The 24758-nt window shown below is 32.3% G+C and overlaps 1 protein-coding gene across 1 annotated transcript in view; it reads right to left on the bottom strand.

Annotated features, from left to right (window-relative positions):
* LOC148307094 (uncharacterized) overlaps window positions 1–24758 on the bottom strand; it is a 64301-nt gene that overhangs the window by 34226 nt on the left and 5317 nt on the right. The gene's annotated exons all lie outside the window — the stretch shown is intronic.

Below are 24758 nucleotides of genomic sequence, written 5' to 3'. Positions count from 1 at the left end.
TTATTGTATTTTTAAACTTTAAAAACGATCTCCTGAAAAATCAAGTTTTTTTTATCTGACGTTGTTGAAAGGAGCGAGCGATATGCAAGTTCCAAAATTTTTAGTAGGTACTGTAGTTGTCAATCATGGGTAGAATGGTGAATGTTACAAGTTTTTAAATACTATGAGCGAAATCATCTATCAAAATCACAATAAATTTAAATAAACTAAATATAGTGTAATGGTCTGCCTCCGTGGTGTAAAAGTTAGCTTGTTAAGCTACCGTGCTGTATGCCCCGGGTTCGATTCCCAGGGGGGGTTGAGAATAAAAATTAGCGATTTTAAATTTTAAGATTTATTTAATATTACCCTGGACTGGTCCCTGAAGCGCTGGAGTAATCATCTTGCTTTCATATAAGTAACGATCATAATAAAACTGCGATGCAGTGCCCTATGCACCATTGGGTGCGGATAAGGGTTAGGTTAGGTTAGACGAGGCGCTGTTCAGAACGGTATATTGAGATGTCAAAGAATAATATGAAAAATAACTCCTATAATTGGAGATAATCCAGATTTGTGAGCAAGTATTTGGACACACTCAAAATGTTGTAGATATTATAAGTGTCTAAGATATTATGTTGTATCGGAATTTCAGTCGATTCTCATATCAGTCGATGCCTTGACGAATGGGTGGAAATACCCTCATTATTTATGGCTCGTTCGACCCGACAAATTACGGACGACACGTGGATTCCCGGCCGACCCAGCGGGCTCGGGCAAATGTCCCGCCCGGCGTGACACAGTGACACACTTGGCGAGCCGGGGGCACCGGTTCGAGTCCGCGGCGGGGCGCAAGGCGGACGGAAGGCGGTGGCCGCGGAATGCGGTCTTCTTAATTTTGAGTTATGAAGATGAAAAAAAATCGAGAAGGCGTGTGCGTCATGCTTTATAAAGAGGCTCGTAAAATCGTTGGAACTGGCTCTAGCGATTTATATTTGATTTATTTTTATTATTATTTGTACAGAGCATGTCGTAAACCAGGTAATAAGAATAGATCTTCCTCGCAAGGTATCTAGAGGAAGATCAAAAAATTCATAGATGCTGCATAGAGAGAACATGGTTCGAAGGCATGGCCTAGGTGACGTTGTCCATGACAAAAGGACCTACAACCTGAGGACAAGAACAGCTGACCCCAACATTCTACAAAGACGATAAGTTGGTATGTAGCCAGGAAGACGATTATTTGTACAGCGCAAACTCGCTCGTATGAATTATATCATACATATATCGCTCACTCCTTTCAACGTCATCAAAAATCGTTAATTTTCAGTTGTGCATGTTTTCAGAATGCCCAGAAAATGTACTATATCCCAGCAAAAGCGGCATATTTTAAACTTAATATTTACCCGCTACAGGGCAGAAAGTGTTATTTTTGCATTTTGAAAAAAAGGTATTGCTTAATTATTTTTTGAAATATAATAAACATTTTTCAAATGGAGAAAAAACATTCAGGTTTTACCTAAAAAGATCTGTTGCACAGTAAAAAGTTTATTTTTAATTCATTTTATTGTATTTTTAAACTTTAAAAATGATCTCCTGAAAAATCAATTTTTTTTATATGACGTTGTTGAAAGGAGCGAGCGATATGCAAGTTCCAAAATTTTTAGTAGGTACTGTAGTTGTCAATCATGGGTAGAATGGTGAATGTTACAAGTTTTTAAATACCCAGACTTCCATATTCTTCTTCATCTATATTGAGATGTAAACATAGATGAAGAAGAATATGAAATATACGTTATTTTTTGTAATTAAACACTTGTTTAACCATTTAATGAGTTTTATTTCATTACACACGACTAGTTTCGAAAACTAACAGACATTTTCATACTACTAAGTAGTTTTACTTTTCGCCTGTAGATAAAAAGTATACACGTGTTTAGTTACAAAAAAAATCAACATGTCATTCCACAAAGTTAATGCCGAATCAATAAATAATATGAAATATACGTGATTGACCATCACACGGTTCAAATTTCGGAAGAGATCTCCATGATATATATATATATATATATATATATATATATATATATATATATATATATATATATATATATATATATATATATATATATATATATATATATATATATATATATATATATATATATATATATATATATATATATATATATATATATATATATATATATATATATATATATATATATATATATATATATATACATATATATATATATATATATATATATATATATATATATATATATATATATATATATATATATATATATATATATATATATATATATATATATATATATATATATATATATATATATATATATATATATATATATATATATATATATATATATATATATATATATATATATATATATATATATATATATATATATATATATATATATATATATATATATATATATATATATATATAAATGTTAGATTCTTCCCGATTTTTTACATACTGGGGTAAACCTGAAAAATGATTTTCAGTTTTTATTGAACTAATAATTTGACCAGTTGTAGAAGTTTTTGAACTGACCACGCGTTGAACTCTACTAAAATAAAACGTAAATAAATAAAATAAAACGTGAGTATTTTTACATACTATCAGTATGTAAAAATACCTACGTTTAAAAAAAAAAATTTATAAAATTTAAAAAATTAAACAACTTTGTTTTAACCAATAATAAAAAAGTGGTTAATTTTATGAAGTTTACCATAGTGTGTTAATTGTGATTTGAGAGCTTTCCTGTTGTGTTAAGCGATGACAAAATGCCGAATGAATGTTTTATCATCAAATTTGAAAAAAAAACTATGTATAAAAATAACGTTATGAAATACTTAAATAGGTTTTTTTCTGAAATTTAATGAGAATCACTTTATTGACATGGTTGACCCCAAATACGTAATTTCTAAAATGTCCGATAAATTCCGCATACCCAAAATTTCAACACGCATTTTTCTCACGTTAGGTCAGGGGTGGTCAAACTGTGGCTATACAATAAACGTGTTTATTTCAATTCAATTTATTTATTTTTTGACATCTCATCAAAGATGAAGAAGAATATGGAAGTCTGGGCATTTACTTGGCTGACGACCGTCATAGGCTGGTTTAAGTGATCACTTTACACACGTGTAACATTCACCAATTCTACCCATTATTGACAACTACACTACTCAAATTCTTGGAAGTTCTATTATATATGAACCAATTTTTGAAACCTTGTTCTTGAATCACTAGAACTTCACTAGAGACTTCATCTATTGGTGAGATGAAAAGAAGCTTTTTATTGAGTAGAAACTCTTTTATTAGTATGTGAGGTCCGAATCCTGGATTTTAATCACACACGTGAGAAACGCCGGAAAATATCATTTTCATTTTTATTATTTAAGCTTATAATTTGACCAGATAATTTATTTACAACATTTTGAGTGTATCCAAATACTTGTTCACAAATCTGGATTATCTCCAATTATAGGAGTTATTTTTCATAATTATGAAAAAGTATTTGGACACACTCAAAATGTTGTAAATTAATTGTTTTAGCGTATATCGATTTGACTGTCATAAGTTGCAATTTGTTGAATATATCCTCTGTGTCACAACATTGAGTATCATATTTTTTAATCAAGATCCTAACTCAAGCCTTATTTTACATCCATAAAGGTGAAAAAAAATCCCATCTGAATTTATTTATGAAAAATTGGCGCACAGAATGATTAAGGTTGGCCACCACTGCATGGGTGAATTTTTATGTAAACACGTGTTACCAAACACTGTCACAACACCTTGATCTCATAGATCAGTTCGTTCTTAGTTCAACTTTGGTGGTCGAAGCACTGTGGGCCAATGGCAATAAGGAAAGGAAAAAATATTTACCAGCTTCGGCATTTATATATTGTAGTCATACAGGAGAAAGTGACCAAGTGACCAGTTTACAAAAAAGTGATTATAAACTATTTGATATCTCACTAGCTTAATATTGCCCTGAAAAAAACCCAAAGCGATTTTAAACTTGAAAGTATAATATATTAAGTATAATATATTGGCTTAAAAATGACTAACTGCATTGATGTTTATTTTCTTGCCAAGCAAAAGTGATTTAAATGGCCCTCCTGATCATTTTACATTTTGTCAGTTGGTCACTTGTTCTTGTACAACTACGATATATTTTATCATTTTACGTATAATAAATACTTTTTCTTGTGTAGGCCTTATGGTCTGTTTTTAAGAGGGATTAGCCTCCTGTGATGTCGATTCCCAGCTGTCAATCCATCTCTTTGGTGGTCTGCCTTGAAGTCGTCTACTTTGGGGTTTGCCGTGTAGTGCAATGTGGGGGAGTTTGGATGGTTCCATTCTCCTCACATGTGCATACCATTGTCTTCTTCGTTGTCTTCCCCACCTAACGACATCATCTCGCATTCTTCTCTTATCCTGGTGTTCCTTATTCTATCTCGTAGACTCTTGCCAGATATGAACCTTAGAGTCTTCATTTCTGACACACTTAGCGCGTTTTTTGTTACTGCGGTGTCCGCACTCCATTTGATCCCATATGACATGATGGGTCGCATACAAGTTTTACAAACAAAAAAACAGATAAATATTTTAAGATATTTCGCACATTAAAAGCATTGTAAACTTTGTGGTATGGTAATATAACACTCTCCTTATCATTCATCGTTCACTTTTTGTAAAACCATTTTTTTTTTAGGAAAAAATCTATTTTGTTTTCAAGTTCCGCATTTGGGTTTGGCAATGATGCCTGAAATAAAAGTAAAAAAATAATTCGGTATCTTTTTATTAAAGTCAATTGGTGTTTGAAATTCCTTATCTAGGGCTATGTGCTAACGACGCACAATCACACAGAATCTCAATATATCTGACAATAATTTTGTCCTCTTGTTCTGCGAATCGGCCCAGAGTGCGAAGTGTTGAAATGAGTCGTGAAAGTTTGATCAGTGCAGTCGTGAGAACGCGCCACTAACGCCAATGCCGGCGTACTCGCGAAATTAGGACGAGTTCCTATCGACCGAATACCCGATACAACTCATTCAACGTAATTACTCGTTAGATAAGTGTTGATTTATACATGTATCGTCATTTTTCTAAGATTTACACGGAGAAGATTTATAACTGTGAAAAATACTCGCGTATTTTTAATTTTTTTCCTTGTATACATAGTAACAAGTTACAATAATATGTAATTATATTTTAAAAAAAAACAGTAGTGTAGTTGTCAATCATGTAGTGGTAGAATGGTGAATGTTGCACGTGTGTAAAGTGATTACTAAAACCAGCATAGACTTTGATAGGTCGTAAGCCCTGTAAATACCCAGACTTCATCTATGGTAAGATGTGAATAATATATATACATATATATATATATATATATATATATATATATATATATATATATATATATATATATATATATATATATATATATGAATAGTGCATAGGGCACCGCATCATATAAACGCTGTGTTATCTTGATCGTTAACAAATGAAGGAAATGCGATCAGCCCTCCGCATTAGCTACCAGTTAAATAAATATCACTTGTTATCAGTGAAAAATCAGTTATATTCATTTGAGCCCCCCCCTCGGAATCGAAACCGGGACCTCCAGTGCGGTAGCTGAGCGTGCTGACCATTACACTACGGAGGCGTACTGACTTTTTTTACATTTTAAACCACGTTTAATTAATTAAAATTAATAATTTCATACTAAAAATACCTTTTTTTTTGTACAAATGTCAAACCGTAATAATTTTATTTTAATGACCTGACGATGGAAAGGTTATTCCGAGACCGGCAGTCACGAATAAGTGCCATTACACAAAGTTAATGATAAGGAGAGTGTTATATTACCATACCACAAAGTTAAAAATACTTTTAATGTACAAAATAAAAATGCCATTTGGAGTTTGCGATGTTTGCACACAGTTTAAATACATTTACAAATATAATAAACTCAAGTGTGTCATTAAAAAGCACTCGTAAAACTTAACACCCTACGATTCTTTAGTAGCGGGTCTCGATTCGCCGAAATTTCGTAACTGAGTTTTTATAACATATTTCTTATACTCCATTTAATTTAGGTAATATTTCAGCCTCCAAAGACGTAGATACAAAGATCCATCCATCTCTTTCCTTATCACGTTTCCCTGTCTTTCGCGTGATGTGAATTTGATTGAAGAAACAGAACCGGAGTAGGGTAAAATTACCTTTTATATATCGTAGTCGTACAGGAGAAAGTGACCAACTAATATAACGTAAAATGTTCAGGAGGGCCATTTAAGTGACTTTTGCTTGGCAACAAAATAAACATCAATGCATTTAGTCATTTTTAACAAGTCAATATATTATACTTCCAAGTATAAAATCCATTAGGATTTTTTTCAGGGCAATATTAAGCTAGTAAGATATCATTTAGTCCGCCTCCGTAGTGTAAGGTCAGCACGCACGGCTACCGTTCTGGAGGTCCCGGGTTCGATTCCCAAGGGGGGTAAAATAAATAAAAGTGATTTTTTCACTGTAATATTTATTCAATATTACCATGGACTGGTACCTGAAGCGGAGGGCTGATCCCCTTTCCTTCATGTGTAAACGATTTAGATAACACTGCGTTAATATGACACAGTGCCCTATGCACCATTGGGGTGCGGTAAGGGTTTATTATTTATTATTAAGATATCAAATAGTCAATGATCACGTTTTTGAGAACAAATGCACTTGGTCACTTTCTCCTGTATGACTACGATATATGTATATATATTGTTCAAATCACAAATTCACTAGAATTTTACTAGGCATTTATTTATGGTGAGATGAAAGAAGCTTTTTATTGAGCAGAAACTCTTTTGATGACAGTAAACAATCCGGTTTTTCTTGAGGAGTTTTTAGTGGTTTCTCCAAGCAATGAGCAAATGCCAAGAAGTTCCTGATTGGCCCACACTTGATTATCCCACAGAGTAAATTAAAAAGCGTTTAAGCTACAAGTTACAAACATCCACTAATTGATCTATATACAAAGCTAAAAACCAACTAATTAACCATCACACCGCTTCCCCGCAGGGGTAGGCAGAGAGAATCGAACGCCACACCACCCTGTCTTTGCAAACATTCTTCGCCTCTTCTACATTTATGCATCTCCTCATACATACCCGACGATTATTACGACTCCTGACCCGGCCGCTTTCAAGTATTTGACATACCTGATTGTGCCAGGTTTTCCTCGGTCTTCCTCTGCTACTTTTTCCAACTACATTTGCCTCGTAAATTTGTTTAACCGTTCTTTCCTCACTCATGCGTTCCACATGTCCAAATATCCAAAGCATCTCAAAGCGTCCAAAACATCTCAATGTACAAAGTTTGTACATAAAATAATAAATGCAACTCTCACCTATAAAAAAAATCTCTAAATGTTGAATTTTTTTAAACCTTATATTTAAAATTAAGTTCTTACCACTAATGAGAACGTGTTCTAATTGATTTTATTTTTCAATAATGAATGAAATACGTTCCTGCATTATTGAAATACAGAACGCAGTTATGTTCGTCAAATAAAAAGTGACCAAAAGCCTCTGGTAGGAGCGGCCAATGATCCTAAAACTTGTCGGAACGTACCTCGCTGTATTTTATTGAAACGGGTCAAATATTATGTAATTACTAACAACGCTACTTATGGTAAAAAATACAACTTCCACGAAAATAGTTAGAGGTACCATTCCAAGCTTTTAAGTTATGGTAAATTTCCACTTTAAGACGGCCAGCACACGTGCGTTTTTTGCTTTCGAGAAACCCAAACGAAAATACTGAATTTTGGAATATTTTCCTATCGGAAAAATACTACTACTACTACTGACATTTTCCGTACCCAATGGTGCATAGAACACTGCATAAAATCCATGCAATGTTTTTTTGATTTTTTTATAATATGAAGGTAGGTGATCAGCCCTGCGCTTCCACAGACGCCTCCACAACCCCGACCAGCACAGCAGACAAACACCGAACAGTGTCAAGGCATTTGCAGAAAATGTTCAGTCAAAAATTGGTCCAGGTGTTTGTGATGTATTTTTCACATTTACCTTCCCTGTCCTTACTATCCTACCTGCGGACGAGTTTTTTATTATTTGAATTACCTAACGTCCAAGTGACTCTGAAATCTAGCTACGGCTTATGCAACACCGTTTATCACGTCCCTAATCAGGCTTTAACTTTATAAGTTTCATAGCCTGTGCCTACTCGTGAGTGGATTTAGTTTTTATGTTTAAAGTTACTATAATTTCATGTAATTCATGAGTAACAATTCTAGGCAAAAACACTCGCGAAAAGTAGAGGTTTTGCGGGCTATTCCTAAACGTTAAAACATATTTCAATGACGTAGAAAAGAAAAACCCTTTATAACAATGGTAAAACTTCGCGTCGCGATCCCCCATTTTACGAAATTCCAAATTGTGAACGTAATGCCCCCGCAAATCGTAATGACGATTATTGAGGTCAGTGGCGTTTCGTGGGAGGCATGCAATGTTATTGCCATCAAACGCTATTAAATTCGACTGGCAGAAACGGTCGAGTGGGGTTGATTAGGTCAGAGAGTCGAGGTCAACGGAATGCCCGAACAATCCTTTTGACAGCTCAGACAATCCAGACAGATTAATCTCCATTAGATCTGCAAACAGCTCACTTCTCTACTATCTACTGTTATAAAACAGCATTTTTGTCATTGTGATAGGTAGGCACTGTTGTCGGCTCACAATAAAGGAATTCCGGAGTCGATTTGAAATATTCACGAGAGAGCGTTCATTCACATAAAAGATGATCGAATGATTTCATTTAGAAACTAAGTCGGATTTTGAGAACACCAAAGAAAACAGTTGATAAAATATCAATGAGAACATTGATGCAAATATGAAGACTTTCAAGTATTTCTGATGAATAACAAATAAAATTTGATCGAATATATTCATTTTGAACCTAATTGTTCAATATCAGTCGGATTTTGGGATCACCGATTTAATAATAATAAAATAATAATAAAACCCTTATCTGCACCCCAATGGTGCATAGGGCACTGTGTCATATTAACGCAGTGTTATCTTGATCGTTTACACATGAAGGAAAGGTGATCAGCCCTCCGCTTCAGGTACCAGTCCATGGTAATATTGAATAAATATTACATGATCACCAATTTAGTTGATAAAATTGGGGAAATTGACTGGGGTGCCTCAAGGTTGAGTTCTCGGACCTATTTAATGTCTCTAGTAAAAATTTTTGTGATTTAAGCACTATGTTTCAAAATTGAATCATATTCGCTGATAGTGTGTGAAGGAGACGCTTATTTACCAGTGGTTACTATTTGGTATTTTATTTTATTTTTAAGATTTTATTTTTATTTTTTAGTGTATTTTTATATTAGGTACTTTATATACGTATTAATTGTGTTAAAGGCATTAGCCGTTCAATAAATAAATATATATAATAATAATAATAAAACCCTTATCCGCACCCCAATGGTGCATAGGGCACTGTGTCATATTAACGCAGTGTTATCTTGATCGTTTTACACATGAAGGAAAGGTGATCAGCCCTCCGCTTCAGGTACCAGTCCATGGTAATATTGAATAAATATTACAGTGAAAAATTTGTCCGCCTCCGTAGTGTAATGGTCAGCACGCTCGGCTGCCGTTCTGGAGGTCCCGGGTTCGATTCCCAAGGGGGGTAAAATAAATATAAGTGATTTTTTCACAAATATATATAGAAGTTCCGATATATTTTTTTAAATTGGCATAGCACCCGAAATTCAGTGATTCAAGAATTTAAGTACCTAGTGTGGTGGTAGTCAATCATGGGTAGAATTAGTAAATGTTACAAGTGTGCATAGTGATCACTTAACCAGTCTACGACGGTCGTATACCCCGTAAATGCCCAGACTTTCATATTCTTATACGTCTATGTTGAGATGTGTATTTGGGTAGTATGTTTTCTAGGGATGGAAAGATTGATAAAGACATAGAAAGGAGGGTGAATGCTGGGAACAAAGTGAATGGTGCACTGAAATCAGTTATAGCAAATAAAAACCTATCAGCGGAAGCTAAACTGGCAGTGCACAACGGAGTCCTGGTTCAAACTCTAATGTATGTAAGTGAAACATGGAGTTGGCAAAAGAAGGATGAAAGTAGACTGAATGCAGTCGAAATGCGATCTCTCAGAAGAATGTGCGACAAAACGATGTATGATAGATGTGCGAATAGTGAAATAAGGAAGGAATGCAAAGCTGAGATAAGCATTATCGATAAAATTAAGAAAGGTGTGTTGAGATGGTTTGGACATGTGGAACGAATGAGTGACGAAAGAACGGTAAAACAAATTTATGAGGCGAATGTTAGTGGGAAAAGAAGCAGAGGAAGACCGAGAAAAACATGGCACGATCAGGTGTGACAAATACTTGAAAGTGTTCAGGTTAGGAGTCGTAACAATCGGCGGGTATGTATGAGGAGATGCATGAGCGCGGAAGAGGCGAAAAATGTTTGCAAGGACAGAGTGGTGTGGCGCTCTATTCTCTCTGCCTACCCCTGCGGGGAAGCGGCGTGATGGTTAGTTAGTTAGTTAGTTAGTCTATGTTGAGATGTGAAAAAAAAGCAATATAGAATATTATTATTATGATTTCAACACCTAGCATTTCTCTGTTCCCATTAAATACTTAATTTGTTTTATTAATGTTTATTGTAACGGTTTCAAATATTGATGTGATGTCGTTCAATTAAAAATCTCAAACTATAAAAATGATAATGTTATCATTCCGCGGAATTACGGTAGTTTAATCAACACGACTTCCGTCCCGCTGGCAAATGATATACATAAAGAAATTAAAAATATAGTTTACGACTTAATTAATATTTAAACAATTATAGATCTTTATTTGGCATTCGCAAATGGCGGACAAATATATAAATGACGACGATCAAAAATTATATCAGCACTGCGTGTTCGTAGAAGCACCTAGAACGAGTTTGGTGCGATAATCTGATTGGAGGAACAGCTGTCAAAGTGCCTGTTCATATCCGACACACAACTGTCAACGACCTAGAAACATAAATCGGGGTATGTTGTGAATCATCGGACGTACACGAAGAAGTTACAGAATAGGGACGATGGGCAAAGGAATTTGAACTTGCGTACCCAATAAATATTACAAACCTGATTTAGTAAAAAAACATATTTTATGCATTAATTTTTTAATCAAACAGATTTTTTGAGTATACCAAGTTGTATTTTATTGTTGAAAAACACATAAAAATTAATATTGTGGCAATTGTTTCGCCTAGTTGTGGCATTTTTAAACGAATGTGATGATTAAATGGACTCACGGTCCTTATATGGCTAACGGAGTTCTACAAATTAAACTCCAAATCAAAAGATAAATAAAAATTATTTAAAAAAAGTAAAAAAATAAAAAAATATTTTTAAAATTATATAGGCTCTTCGCTCTGAAATCTATGGCTAACGAAATCATTTGGCATGATATAAAGAAAAAATAAACTTTTTTATTTCTTCAAACCCTTATCCGCACCCAATGGTGTATAGGGCACTCATCATATAAACGCAATGTTATCTTGATCGTTAACAACGAAGGAAAGGTGATCAGCCCTCCGCAACAAGTATTTGGACACACTCAAAATTGAATTAAATTTCTATTAAATTTATTCTAAAATAAATATATACATTACAAACAAAACATTTAAGGCGTGTATATTACAAACACAAATTTAAAAAGAAATCAAAAAGACTCTTGTTAAAGATGTAGAAGACTCCCGCTTCGGAATACTCCTTCAGACACATGGAACAGATCAATATCCATTTGTGACAAATGTGCAAAATGTTGTCCTGTCAACAATGTCATAACTCCAAAAAACTAGATTTTTCAGGAGATCGTTTTTAAAGCTTCAAAATAGAATAAAATGTATTAAAAATAAATATCAAGCCACTTATTGAACTTTTTACTGTACAACAGATCTTTTTAGGTAAAACCTTAAGGTTTTTTTCTCCATTTGAAATAAGCTTAGTATGTTTAAAAAAAATAATGAAACAATACCTTTTCTTCAAAATGCAAAAACAACACTTTCTGCCCTATTGAAAGGAGTGAGCGATGTATTAAATGTAAGTTTCGAGTTTGAAAGTTGTGTCTCAGACATTACAAATAACCAAATAGGATGTGTTATATAAAATTAGGCATGTTGAATTACCTACTGGCCAAGAATGAAAGCGTAACGAATAAATTCGCGCCCGATCAAAAGTAGATGTCAGATTTGTTGACCCGCTGGGAATTTTCAATTCAGATGAATGGTCCGTGGGCTGAATTAATAAAACAACAGAATGATACCATCATGTCGTAAAAACTAATGGCGTTGTAAAATAATTTCGCTACGAGACAAGAGAGTGTCTGGCGATTTTTGGACTTTCAAAATATAATAGATGTCACCATATTGGTAAACCGCGATCGATTTCATTAAGTGAACGTTTTCACCTTTTACTATTATTATAATAAGAAAGGTCCGCCTCCGTAGTGTAATGGTCAGCACGCTCGGCTACCGTTCTGTAGGTCCCGGGTTCGATTCCCAAGGGGGAGGGGTCAAATATACGTGATTTTTTACTTAAATATTTATTCAATATTACTCTGGACTGGTACCTGAAGTGAAGGGCTGATCACCTTTCCTTCGTGTGTTAACGATCAAGATAACACTGCGTTTATATAATGCAGTGTCCTATGCACCATTGGGGTGCATAGGACATTGGGCATTGGACATTGGACATATAAGTATATTGGGCGTTAAGAAATATGGATTTATTGAATATACTTATTGGTCTATTAAATAAGATTACATATCGCTCACTCCTTTCACTAACGTCATATATCAAAATATTTGATTTTTCAGGAGATCGTTTTTAAAGTTGAAAGATATAATAAAATGTATTAAAAATAAATATCAAGCCACTTATGGAACTTTTTCTGGGCAACTGATTTTTTAGGTAAAACCTGAATGTTTTTTCTCCATTTGAAAATATTTAGTAAATTTTAAAAAATTATTAAACAATACCTTTTCTTCAAAATGCAAAAACACACTTTCTTCCCTGTAGCGGGTAAATATTAAGTTAAAAATATGCCGCTTTTGCTGGGATATATGTAGTACATTTTTTGGGCATTCTGAAAATATGCATAGCTGAAAATTGACGATTTTTGATATGTGACGTTGATGAAAGTAGTGAGCGATGTGCAAAATTTCTATTAAAAATTATTTATATCACTTAAAAATATTGTAAAACTTTTCAATGATCCATCAAATCGTTACAAATATGATAATCAAATTCGAATCGTGGCCCGATTGTTCATTTAATAGATTTTTTTCAACATTTGCGATGTGAAAAATATTCGGTCACAGAGTCGATAATGATGTGTAGTTGCATTTCAAAAATGGCCATCAGAAGTGGAACAAATCGAGAATGCTAATTTATCGAACATGGGTGACCGTTACGAACGTTCTTCATGCCGATTTCGAACGAGGAACGATTTATTTTTTTCCCTCCTTTTTATGGCTGGTCGTTATTGTTTTTCTGCGGTCATGTACGTTCACATGAAAAAATTATGGAGCGGTACCTACCTACCCAACTACTTTTGTGTAATGGAGTAGAAAATACACGATCGCGAGCGCAAAAACACACCTTTACGATTCGTTTTTTTCGTGTCTCGATTGTGTCAATTTCCTACGTGTAGTTGGTTTTTATTTCATTTTCTAACTTGGGAATCGTTTCCGTATTTTGAGACACCGTTTTCTAGACACTAACGCTGTTACTATCATTGGTTTTATATTATATATATATATATATATATATATATATATATATATATTTATATATATATATATATATATATATATATATATATATATATATATATATATATATATATATATATATATATATATATATTTATATATTTATATATATATATATATATATATATATATATATATATATATATATATATATATATATATATATATATATATATATACATATATATATATATATATATATATATATATATATATATATATATATATATATATATATATATATATATATATAAATGTATAATATATAAGGTGTGTTGAGATGGTTTGGACATTGGACATGTAGAACGAATGAGTGAGGAAAGAACGGTAAAACAAATTTATGAGGCGAATGTAATTGGAAAAAGGAGCAGAGGAAGACCGAGAAAAACTTGGCACGATCAAGTATGCCAAATACTTGAAAGTGGTCAGATTAGGAGTCGAAACAATAGGCGGGTATGTATGAGGAGATGCATGAACGTGGATGAGGCGAAGAATGTTTGAAAGAAAAGAGTGGTGTGGGGGTCTATTTCCTCTGCCTACCCCTGCGGGGAAGCGGCGTGATAGTTAGTTAGTTATATATATATATATATATATATATATATATATATATATATATATATATATATATATATATATATATATATATATATATATATATATATATATATATATATATATATATATATATATATATATATATATATATATTTGCTGCCTGGAGCCAATGGACCTAACGCCACCAAATTTTGGTCATAAAGTATGTTAGTCAGGCCCTAACACAGGTTCTTGCAAATTAACCTCCAACCATATTATGGTGCTATTAGAGTTATTTCAATAAGTAAAAAACGTTATAAAATATTACATCCAATTTGAGGTCGCTTCCTTGGTGAGTATTTCTCGTTTTATTTGATTTTTTCATTACCTCATTTGAACACGCTCATTTCCTAAATTGTGTTATTAATCTGAACGATTCACAGATCGGTGCGCGTGAAAACGGCCAATTATATCTGCAGAAGATCTTCATGCATTTCATTATCTATTCTGTCCATTTAGCAACTAAGACTCATCACTCAGGTATATATTACTTCCTTGAGACTTGTTTGTTATGAAATATGTAATTGGTTACGGAATGATAAAGAGTACTCTCTGCTGTATGTTAGACTGTTTATACTAAAAAATAAATATTGTGATTTCTTGAATGTTTTCCAGCCTTTTTCCAGAATGTGCGCAGCTTCATACTGTTTTTTTGGGTAATTCCATTAGTTTTTATTTGGGGTTGCTATACAATGATATAATTTTGTCCGCCTCCGTAGTGTAATGGTCAGCACACTCGGCTACCGTTATGGAGGTCCTGGGTTCGATTCCCAGGGAGGGTAAAATAAATATAAGTAATTTTTTCACTGTAATATTTATTTAATATTACCCTGGACTGGTACCTGAAGCGGAGGACTGATCACCTTTCCTTCATGTGTAAACGATCAAGATAACACTGCGTTTATATGAAGCAGTGCCCTATGCACCATTTGGTGCGGATAAGGGTTTTTATTATTTATTATTATACAATGAATAATAAAAATAACATTTGGGATTTTTATGGAGTGTGTGGAAGTTTTTTGTGAAAATATATTAATGTTTTTAATTTTTTTGATTTAAAATAATCCCTGATGATGACAATGTATTGTTGAAACCGGTAGGTTGAATTGTATTAATAAACAAAGTTAATTTATTTTATAAAAATATTGCGATACTTATACTGATTATACATATAAACATACGCGAGTGTTTTTGCCTAGAATTTTCACTCATGAATTACATGAAATTATAATAAATTTAAATATAAAAAGTAAATCCACTTACAAGGGTAAAAACGTATAAAATTGAAGCCTGGGCCATGATAATCTGCGATGTTTAAGCCGTAGCCAGCTTTTAAAGTCACTTGGACGTTAGGTTATTTAGAAAAAAAGGCAAAATAGCTCCTAATAATAAATAAGCGGAGAAAACCCAGATTTGAATTAAGTGTCTAACAATCACGCCGCTTCCCCGCAGGGGTAGGCAGAAAGAGTAGAATGCCACACCACTTTGTCTTAGCAAACATTATTTGCTTCTTCCACGTTCATGGATCTACTATTGTGAATTTATTAAAATTCCTCCCATAACGTGAGGTGTCTAAAACTTGACGCATCTTTGAAATTTCACTCTCGATTCCGGTCCAAACATCGATTATCGAACCATCGCCTTCACAAGATTCACAAGAACAAGATTCACTTCAAAAACAATGAGAGTGAAAAATAATATCTACAACATTTTGAGTGTATCCAAATACTTGTTCACAAAATCTGGATTATCTCCAATTACAGGAGTTATTTTCATCTTATTTTTGACATCTCATCAAAGATGAACAAGAATATGGAAGTCTGGGCGTTTAATATTTAATCCAATAGTCGAGTTTTCTTGACGAGTATTTCAATATATTTTTTTAATTTTTCATTACCCAGCAATAAAAATTTACACATCATGATAATTAATATTAAATTGGGTCGAATTTGGTGAGATTTCTTTTTACATCATTGACAACAATGGCGATTTTCCTGAAAGCAACGTTCGAGCTCGTTGCTAGTTATTCGTTACGAGCTCAAAGTCACCAATTACAGCAACGCCGGCGCACGCAACGCAACTGTTCCGACTTCTCGACAGCGCGGTGAACACATCTGGTTCTCACAAGCGATCTTATTATGATTTGAGTGAGCTAACACACTTTTTCATAGGCCCGATTGTCAATGGCCCATTTTCTAAAAAACAGTAGTTCGCTTACTGATATTATTTTTATACTATTTTTGACATCTCATCAAAGATGAAGAAGAATATGGAAGTCTGGGCATTTACGGGGTTTACGACGTGTCATAGCATAAATATAACGCAATGTATTAAAAATAAATATCAAGCCACTTATCGAACTTTTTACTGTGCAACAGATCTTTTTAGGTAAAACCTGAAGGTTTTTTTCTCCATATGAAAAAAGTTTAGTATATATAAAAAAAAATTAAAACCCTTATCCGCACCCCAATGATGCATAGGGCACTGTCATATAAACGCAGTGTTATCTTGATCGTTTATACATGAAGGTAAGGTGATCAGCCCTCCGCTTCAGGTACCAGTCCATGGTAATTTTGAATAAATATTACAGTGAAAAAATCACTAATATTTATTTTACCACCCTTGGGAATCGAGCCCGGAACCTCTAGAACCTTAGCCGAGCGTGCTGACCATTACACTACGAAGGCGGACAAAAATGTACTAAATATTTTTCAAATGGAGAAAAAAAGTTCAGGTTTTACCAAAAAGATTTGTTGCACAGTAAAAAGTTCGATAAGTGGCTTGATATTTATTTTTAATACATTGTGTTATATTTTTAAACTTTAAAAACGATCTCCTAAAATATCAAGTTTTTTATTTATGACGTTATTGAAAGGAGTGAGCGACATGAGAGTCAAGTCTGACGATAATTGAGAGTCAGGGTTTACTTTTAAAATCGGTAAGTACTTTAATAATAAACGCAAATCGTGCTGTTGTCATGAATCGAATTTTCCACTTGAACGATTACCAAACAATGTAGCTATGTAGGTACTGTTGAAAACTATGTAATAAATCACATGGTGTATTTAAACTCTATTGGCAAGAAAAATCAATACCCATAACTCTTATAATTTGTAAAAGCACGAAATATTATTGTTGGAATTAAATATTAACATTTTTAATGTGTCCAAATACTGGTTCACAAAATCTGGTTTATCTCCAATTACAGGAGTTATTTTCATATTATTTTTTGACATCTCATCAAAGATAAAGAAGAATATGGAAGTCTGGGCATTTACGGGGCTGACGACCGTCATAGGCTGGTTTAAGTGATCACTTTACACACGTGTAACATTTACCAATTCCACCCATTATTGACAACCACACTACTCGAATTCTTGAAAGTTCTATATATGTATATATGAACCAATTTTGAAATATCGTTCTTGAATCATTAGAACTTCACTAGAGACATCTATTGGCGAGATAATAAAAATGAAAATGATATTTTCTGACGTTTCTCATGTGTGTGATTATAATCCAGGATTCGGACCTCACATACTAATAAGAGTTTCTGCTCAATAAACAGCTTCTTTTCATCTCGATGAAACCAAGTCTAAGATGGTAGTAAGTCATATTCTTCTTCATCTATGTTGAGATGTTAAAAAAGTGATAAATTTCTCCTTTGATTCCCCAAATATCGTTACGTCACAGTTTGTATGTGGCAATAATACCGCTTGTGGTCTATTTATTACCTTCCACATGATGGCATTCGTGTACATACCCACATTTGCTGCAATTCACCATTAGTACCCGTACATGATTCAATTTCTGGCGATAATTCACTATTTGAAAGGCAGCCAAAGACTGAAATCTAGAAGCACGTTTCATTTGCCAACGTCAGTCGAGTCGTGATCCACAGCGAGCTGTTAAAAATCACAACACTGCCATTCTACTTGTGCTTCAATCTGACCAAATTATACATTCTGCCCTGTCATTACACACAACACTTCACAGCCAAACGTACTAATGCCTGTAGGAATTTTAATATTATCCTTTCTCAAATTTTAACAGAGAAATTCATCGTTTTATTATACGAACACATGATAAAATACATGGGGAGGCGATACACAAGTAAGTTGTTAGTAAGATCCTTGCAATATATTAGCTATAGCTAAATTAACCAGCTGCCTGACATGTCGCTCACTCCTTTAAAGAACGTCATAAATTTTAAAAAAATATTTTTCAGGAGAACGTTTTTAATGTTTAGAAATATAACACAATGTATTAAAAATAAATATCATGCCACTTATTGAACTTTTTACTGTGCAACAGATCTTTTTAGGTAAAACGTGATTTTTTATTTCTCAAATTGAAAAATATTTAGTATATTTCAAAAAATAATTAAACAATACCTTTTCTTCAAAATGCAAAAATAACACTTTTTGCCATGTAGCGGGTAAAGATTAAATTAAAAAGATGCCTCTCTTGCTGGGATATAGTACATTTTCTAGGCATTCCGAAAACATGCACAACTGAAAATTGACGATTTTTGACGTTCTTGAAAGGAGTGAGCGATATCATTACGATTAATTTTTATGTTTCCGCAATTTCGCAATGAGTTGCAACGCCTCCCATATAAGCGATAATGTGTAAATAATATTTAGTTTTAACTGGCAAATTGCTTTCAACACCAGTATCGCAATGCCCTGTATAAGAGATAAACAACATCGTTTTATGGTATGGTTGACTTTTTGTTGAAATACCCATGGTGTTTGATAACATTGTGTAACCTCTCGATTAGATAACGTTTTCAGCGTTACGTTTTTAAATGAAAACCCATTTAATATTGTAAAAAATAACAAGTGGCGTGTACAGAGAATTCAATAAGGTAGGCAGTTGAGGTTGGTAGTAAGGTAAGGTAGATATTCCTTACTAGGGTAAGCAGAAGTACTTTATTGAAAGCTGTCCCACCGCATGCCCAGATCTGATACAGAAGCATCTAGGCTTCCTGACAGATCTGCTTTTGCTAAGCATTTTTTTTACGTAACTAAGTTTATTGAAAATGTGAAACAATATATAATTGTTTACATTTAATTTACATTTAAAAGCTTTCAATATACCTGTCACTGCCAATCTAAATAATGCAGGTATTCCTTGCTAGGGTAGTAGAGATAGGTAGTAAGGTAAGCTAGGTACTACTTAGTAAGGTAGAGTAGGTTCTGGATACGTTTTTATGTCACGCGGGCGCGGGTATGTAAGGATAGGCACTGCTTTTCTGGGTAAAACATATACTTTAGGCTAGCCACTATTTATTTCATTTTTAATCTCACCAATAGATGTCTATAGTGAAGTTTTAGTGATTTAAGAATAATGTTTCTAAATTGGTTCATACATATATATATATATATATATATATATATATATATATATATATATATATATATATATATATATATATATATATATATATATATATATATATATATATATATATATATATGTATATATATATATATATATTTATATATAAATATATATATATGTATATATATATATATATATATATATAAATATATATAACGTGGTAATATTTTTCTTCGTAAATTGGGTGTAAATAATATGTAAAGTAAGTGTATTATAATAAAATAAACAATCTGTTGCTTTGTAATTAAAGTTTATTCTTAATTTATCTTTATAATATTTTTCTGTCTATCAATCTGATTCTGACAATTCAGAATATTATATTTTTTCTATCTGATGTCTTTTGTTTTATTCAGTGCGACGCATGCGACATCTGGTGGTAGAACTGTTTTATGTAGGTACTATTTGTAAGTACTAAATAAAATGTATAGGTAGGTACCTAGTTATATTATTACATATATAGAACTTTCAAGAATTTGAGTAGTGTGGTTGTCAATAATGGGTAGAATTGGTGAATGTTACACGTGTGTGAAGTGATCACTTAAACCAGCCTATGTCGGTCGTCAGCCCCGTAAATGCCCGGACTTCTATACTTCTATATTTTGATGAGATGTCAAAAAATAATTAAAAAAAATTTAAAAAATTTTTTTTTTGTATAATTAGAGATACTTCGTTCGAAGGTTTAAACTTTCTCTTGCAAGTTACTCCGAAATAACTGCGCGCATCAATATAATAATGCAGTTGCATCGGTATCTATGTATGTAATTAAGAGTAGTGTAAAGAAAAGGAGCAATTAAAGCACGATTTACTCGTGCCTAGAGTTGTTTGAAACTAGTATTCACTTGCGCTCTTCTGAAATTGACAAGAAAATTCCGGTTTTCTCATTAGCACGAGCATTCGTTTGCCATTAATTATTATAAAAAATGTCAATTAAGGAAAAAGGATGTCAACTCTTTTTGTTTTAATTGTATAAGATATGTAATTATTACATTAAAAAATAATGATGAAAAAAAAACAGACTCGTAAGACTGCAAAATGTATAATGGGTTGGAAAATGTGTGATGAGATGGCTTAATGCATGAAGAATGAAAAGAGTCTGAAAGAATTTAAAAAGAAATGTTTTGTATACTATAAGTAACATACGAGTATATATTATTTAATTTTTAATTTAAGTTTTACGAAGTATTTTATTTTTTTTTTTTTACTAACATAAATTGTGTAGATTGATTTAAATCACAATTTTAAACATATTTAAAACAATTTTTTTGCAGAGACCTATCAAGCCACCTTGTGTGTCTCGTCGGTGGGATGCAGTCAATACCATTATTTCAATTGCAACATTTTTATTGTGTCCAAATACTTGATCACAAATCTGGATTATTTCCAAGTAGGAGTTATTTTTATATATATTTTTTGACATCTCAACATAGATGAAGAAGAATATGGAATTCTGGGCATTTACGGGGGCTAATATTTACATATCGCTCACTCCTTTCAAGAACGTCATAAATCAAAAATCGTCAATTTTCAGTGGTGCATGTTTTCGGAATGCCCAGAAAATGTACTATATCCCAGCAAAAGAGGCATATTTTTAACATAATATTTACCCGCTACAGGGCACAAAATGTTGTTTTTGCATTTTGAAGAAAATGTATTGTTTAATTATTTTTATAAATAAATAAAATATTTTTCAAATGTAGAAAAAACCTTCAGGTTTTACCTAAAAAGATCTTTTGCACGGTTAAAAGTTCAATAAGTGGCTTGATATTTATTTTTAATACATTGTGTTTTATTTTTAAACTTTAAAATCGTTCTCCTGAAAAATCAAGTATTTTGATTTATGACGTTCTTGAAAGTAGTGAGCGATATATGTAGAAGTACCAAGAATTTGAGTAGTGTGCTGTCAATCATGGGTAGAATGGTGAATGTTAAACGTGTGTAAAGTTATCACTTAACCAGCCTATGACGGTCGTAAGCCCCCGTAAATACTCAGACTACTATATTCGTCTTCATTTCTGTTGAAATGTGAAAAAATCATTTGAATTGAATTTAAAAAATAGTTCGTATTCAATATGGAGTTTGTTTTATGAAAATTGTAAAATGCTTATATTCTTAATTTTTCTCTCTTTTTGTGTGTATATTAAGGTTAAAATGGTTAAAAACAGTAAAAATGCATTAAAAAAGAACTACACCGACAAGACACATAAGGTGGCTTGATGAGTCTCGGCATTTTTTTTAAAAATATGTTTGATTGTGATTTAAAAAAATGTATACAATTTATGTTTAAGTATTTTTTAATATATAATATATATGACCCCTGATATAATAAATATGACCCCTCCTCTCTTTCTTAAACTTGCTACCGAATTCTACCTATTTATCATTAGAATCCTAGAATACTTTTTTGTCTAATTGTTAATTAATTGTTTTTTAGTTTTTTGATAAAATCTATTACATCAGACAATAATATGTATTAACTTTTAAAAACGTCTGAGACATTACTATCTGTCATTAGAATCCTAACTGTCGATCAAACCTCCTCCCTCTACCTCCTTCCCTAAATTCCTTCTTCCTTTGCCCTCCTTATTATCGTCTTTTGTTAATTTATGTTTCTTTTTAAATGTCAATTTGTAATTTATGTTTTTTTTAATTGTTCAAGTACTATCTGCCCACTGATTGCAAACGGCTATATATGGTATCAAACGTTTTGATCAATATCACTAGTCTGTCTTTGGTCGGTTGGAAGATATTGCTTTTTAGCAATAAGCCCGCCAATGTACTTTTTATTTTCTGTACATGAAGTTTAAATAAATATAAGCTAATTAAATAAATAAAAAAGGAAAAAACAGTAAGTCAGATATTAACATTCTGTCCTCTCTGCCTACCACCTTCAGGAAATGATGTAACAGCAGATAACTTTAGAATACTCTACTAAAACAGAGACCTTCGACGATTTTTCTTGTATTATTGACCATTATTTAGCAGAAAATGATACAATCCTTGAATCTATTCTAATGCCAAGGTTGTCGAAACTACCATTTAGCCAGAGCTAGCATTAAGTGAAGTATATGCATTTTCATTTATCGTATACTTATCATACCGGACAGTACAGCACGCGAAGCTAAAAATATATACGCCTGAGTTAGGTAATTCATAAATAATTCAACAGATAAATTAATTACAACATTTTGAGTGTGCCCAAATACTTGTTCACAAAATCTGTATTATCTCCTATTACAGGAGTTATTTTCATATTATTTTTTGACATCTCATCAAAGATGAAGAAGAATATGGAAGTCTGGGGATTTAAAGGGCTGACGACCGTTAAAGACTGGTTTAAGATATCACTTTACACACGTGTAACATTCACCAATTCTACCCATTATTGACAACCACACTACTCAAATTCTTGGAAGTTCTATACATAAGTATATATGAACCAATTTTGAAACATTGTTCTCGAATCACTAGAACTTCACTAGAGACAACTATTGGTGAGATGAAAAGAAGCTTTTTATTGAGCAGAAACTCTTTTATTAGTATGTGAGGTCCGAATCCTGGATTATAATCATAACTTCTGTAATTAGAGATAATCCAGATTTCGTGAACAAGTATTTGGACACACTCAAAATGTTGTAAATTCATAAATAATTCAACAGATAAATTAATTGGTATAAATTCAACAAAATAAGAGAGATTAATCGTTTTAACGTAGTAAATTACTTACAACATTTTGAGTGTGTCCAAATACTTGTTCACAAATCTTAAGCTAATCAAATCACAAATCTTGGTCAAATTATAAGCTAAAATAATAAGAATGAAAATGATATTTTCTGGTGTTTCTCATGTATGTGATTATAATCCAGGATTTGGACCTCACATACTAATAAAAGAGTACATGTTAAACCCTGATGATGACAAGGTTCTTGTCGAAACCAGAAAAAGTGTACCAGTAAAAAAGTGGTTAAAAACAAAGTTGTTTCATTTTTATTTTATAAAGTTTATAAAATGTGCCACAAAGTATCTGCGATAAACATTCAAGATATAAAAGAGTTTTTAAAATAAAGTAACAACATATAAAGTTTTTCCATTAATATTTTCATCAGTCTGATGATGTCGGTATATAGAGTCTAGAAATACAAAATAAAACGTTAAGATCCATAATATAATGTAAATTATTAGTAATAAATTATTTTTACGCATAACTGTAATAAGTATATTGTGTATAAGTACATGTTCAACTTTATTGTATAACAAACTTTTATACAATATGGTGTAAGATGTAAAGAACTAAAGGTAACGGTTTTATTGGCAGTGTGAAATTTGAATCGATGGCGTTTCTAATGAAACAATGGTGGCATCATGGGATATTCCCTTCCTATATAGTAGGTACTTAGTATAAATATCTAGTTTAATGCCATGAAATCAATTCATCACTCGTTATTATATCTACAGGTATTTTAACGTAGGTACATGATATTAGTCGATTTCAACGCATGGTCAGTTCAGAAACTTCTATAACTAGTCAAATTATAAGTTTAAAAAAAATCATGTTTTCGGACATCTCCCGGTACACAAAAAATTCTAAAATAATCTTAAATACATTTCATAAAAATCTCTGTTAAATAAAAAGCTTACTCAACTCAACCATAGATGGTGTCGAGAGCTCACATGTGAAAGAAAGTGTCAATCAAAGGATATATACAAGTTCCTAAATTTAAGCAGTGTGGTTGTCAGTCATGCGTATTCCATATTCTTCGTCATCTATGTTGACATCTCAACATAGATGAAGAAGAATATGGATGTTTTGTTTTTACAGGGCTAACTATATTTATATCATA

The sequence above is a fragment of the Brachycentrus maculatus genome, unplaced genomic scaffold (assembly GCF_059751285.1).
Source record: "Brachycentrus maculatus isolate JH-2025_06_01 unplaced genomic scaffold, ASM5975128v1 h1tg000210l, whole genome shotgun sequence".
Classification (NCBI taxonomy): Eukaryota; Metazoa; Arthropoda; class Insecta; order Trichoptera; family Brachycentridae; genus Brachycentrus; species Brachycentrus maculatus.
The sequence above is the reverse complement of the archived record's forward strand: the minus strand, read 5'-3'. Positions and strand labels throughout refer to the sequence as shown.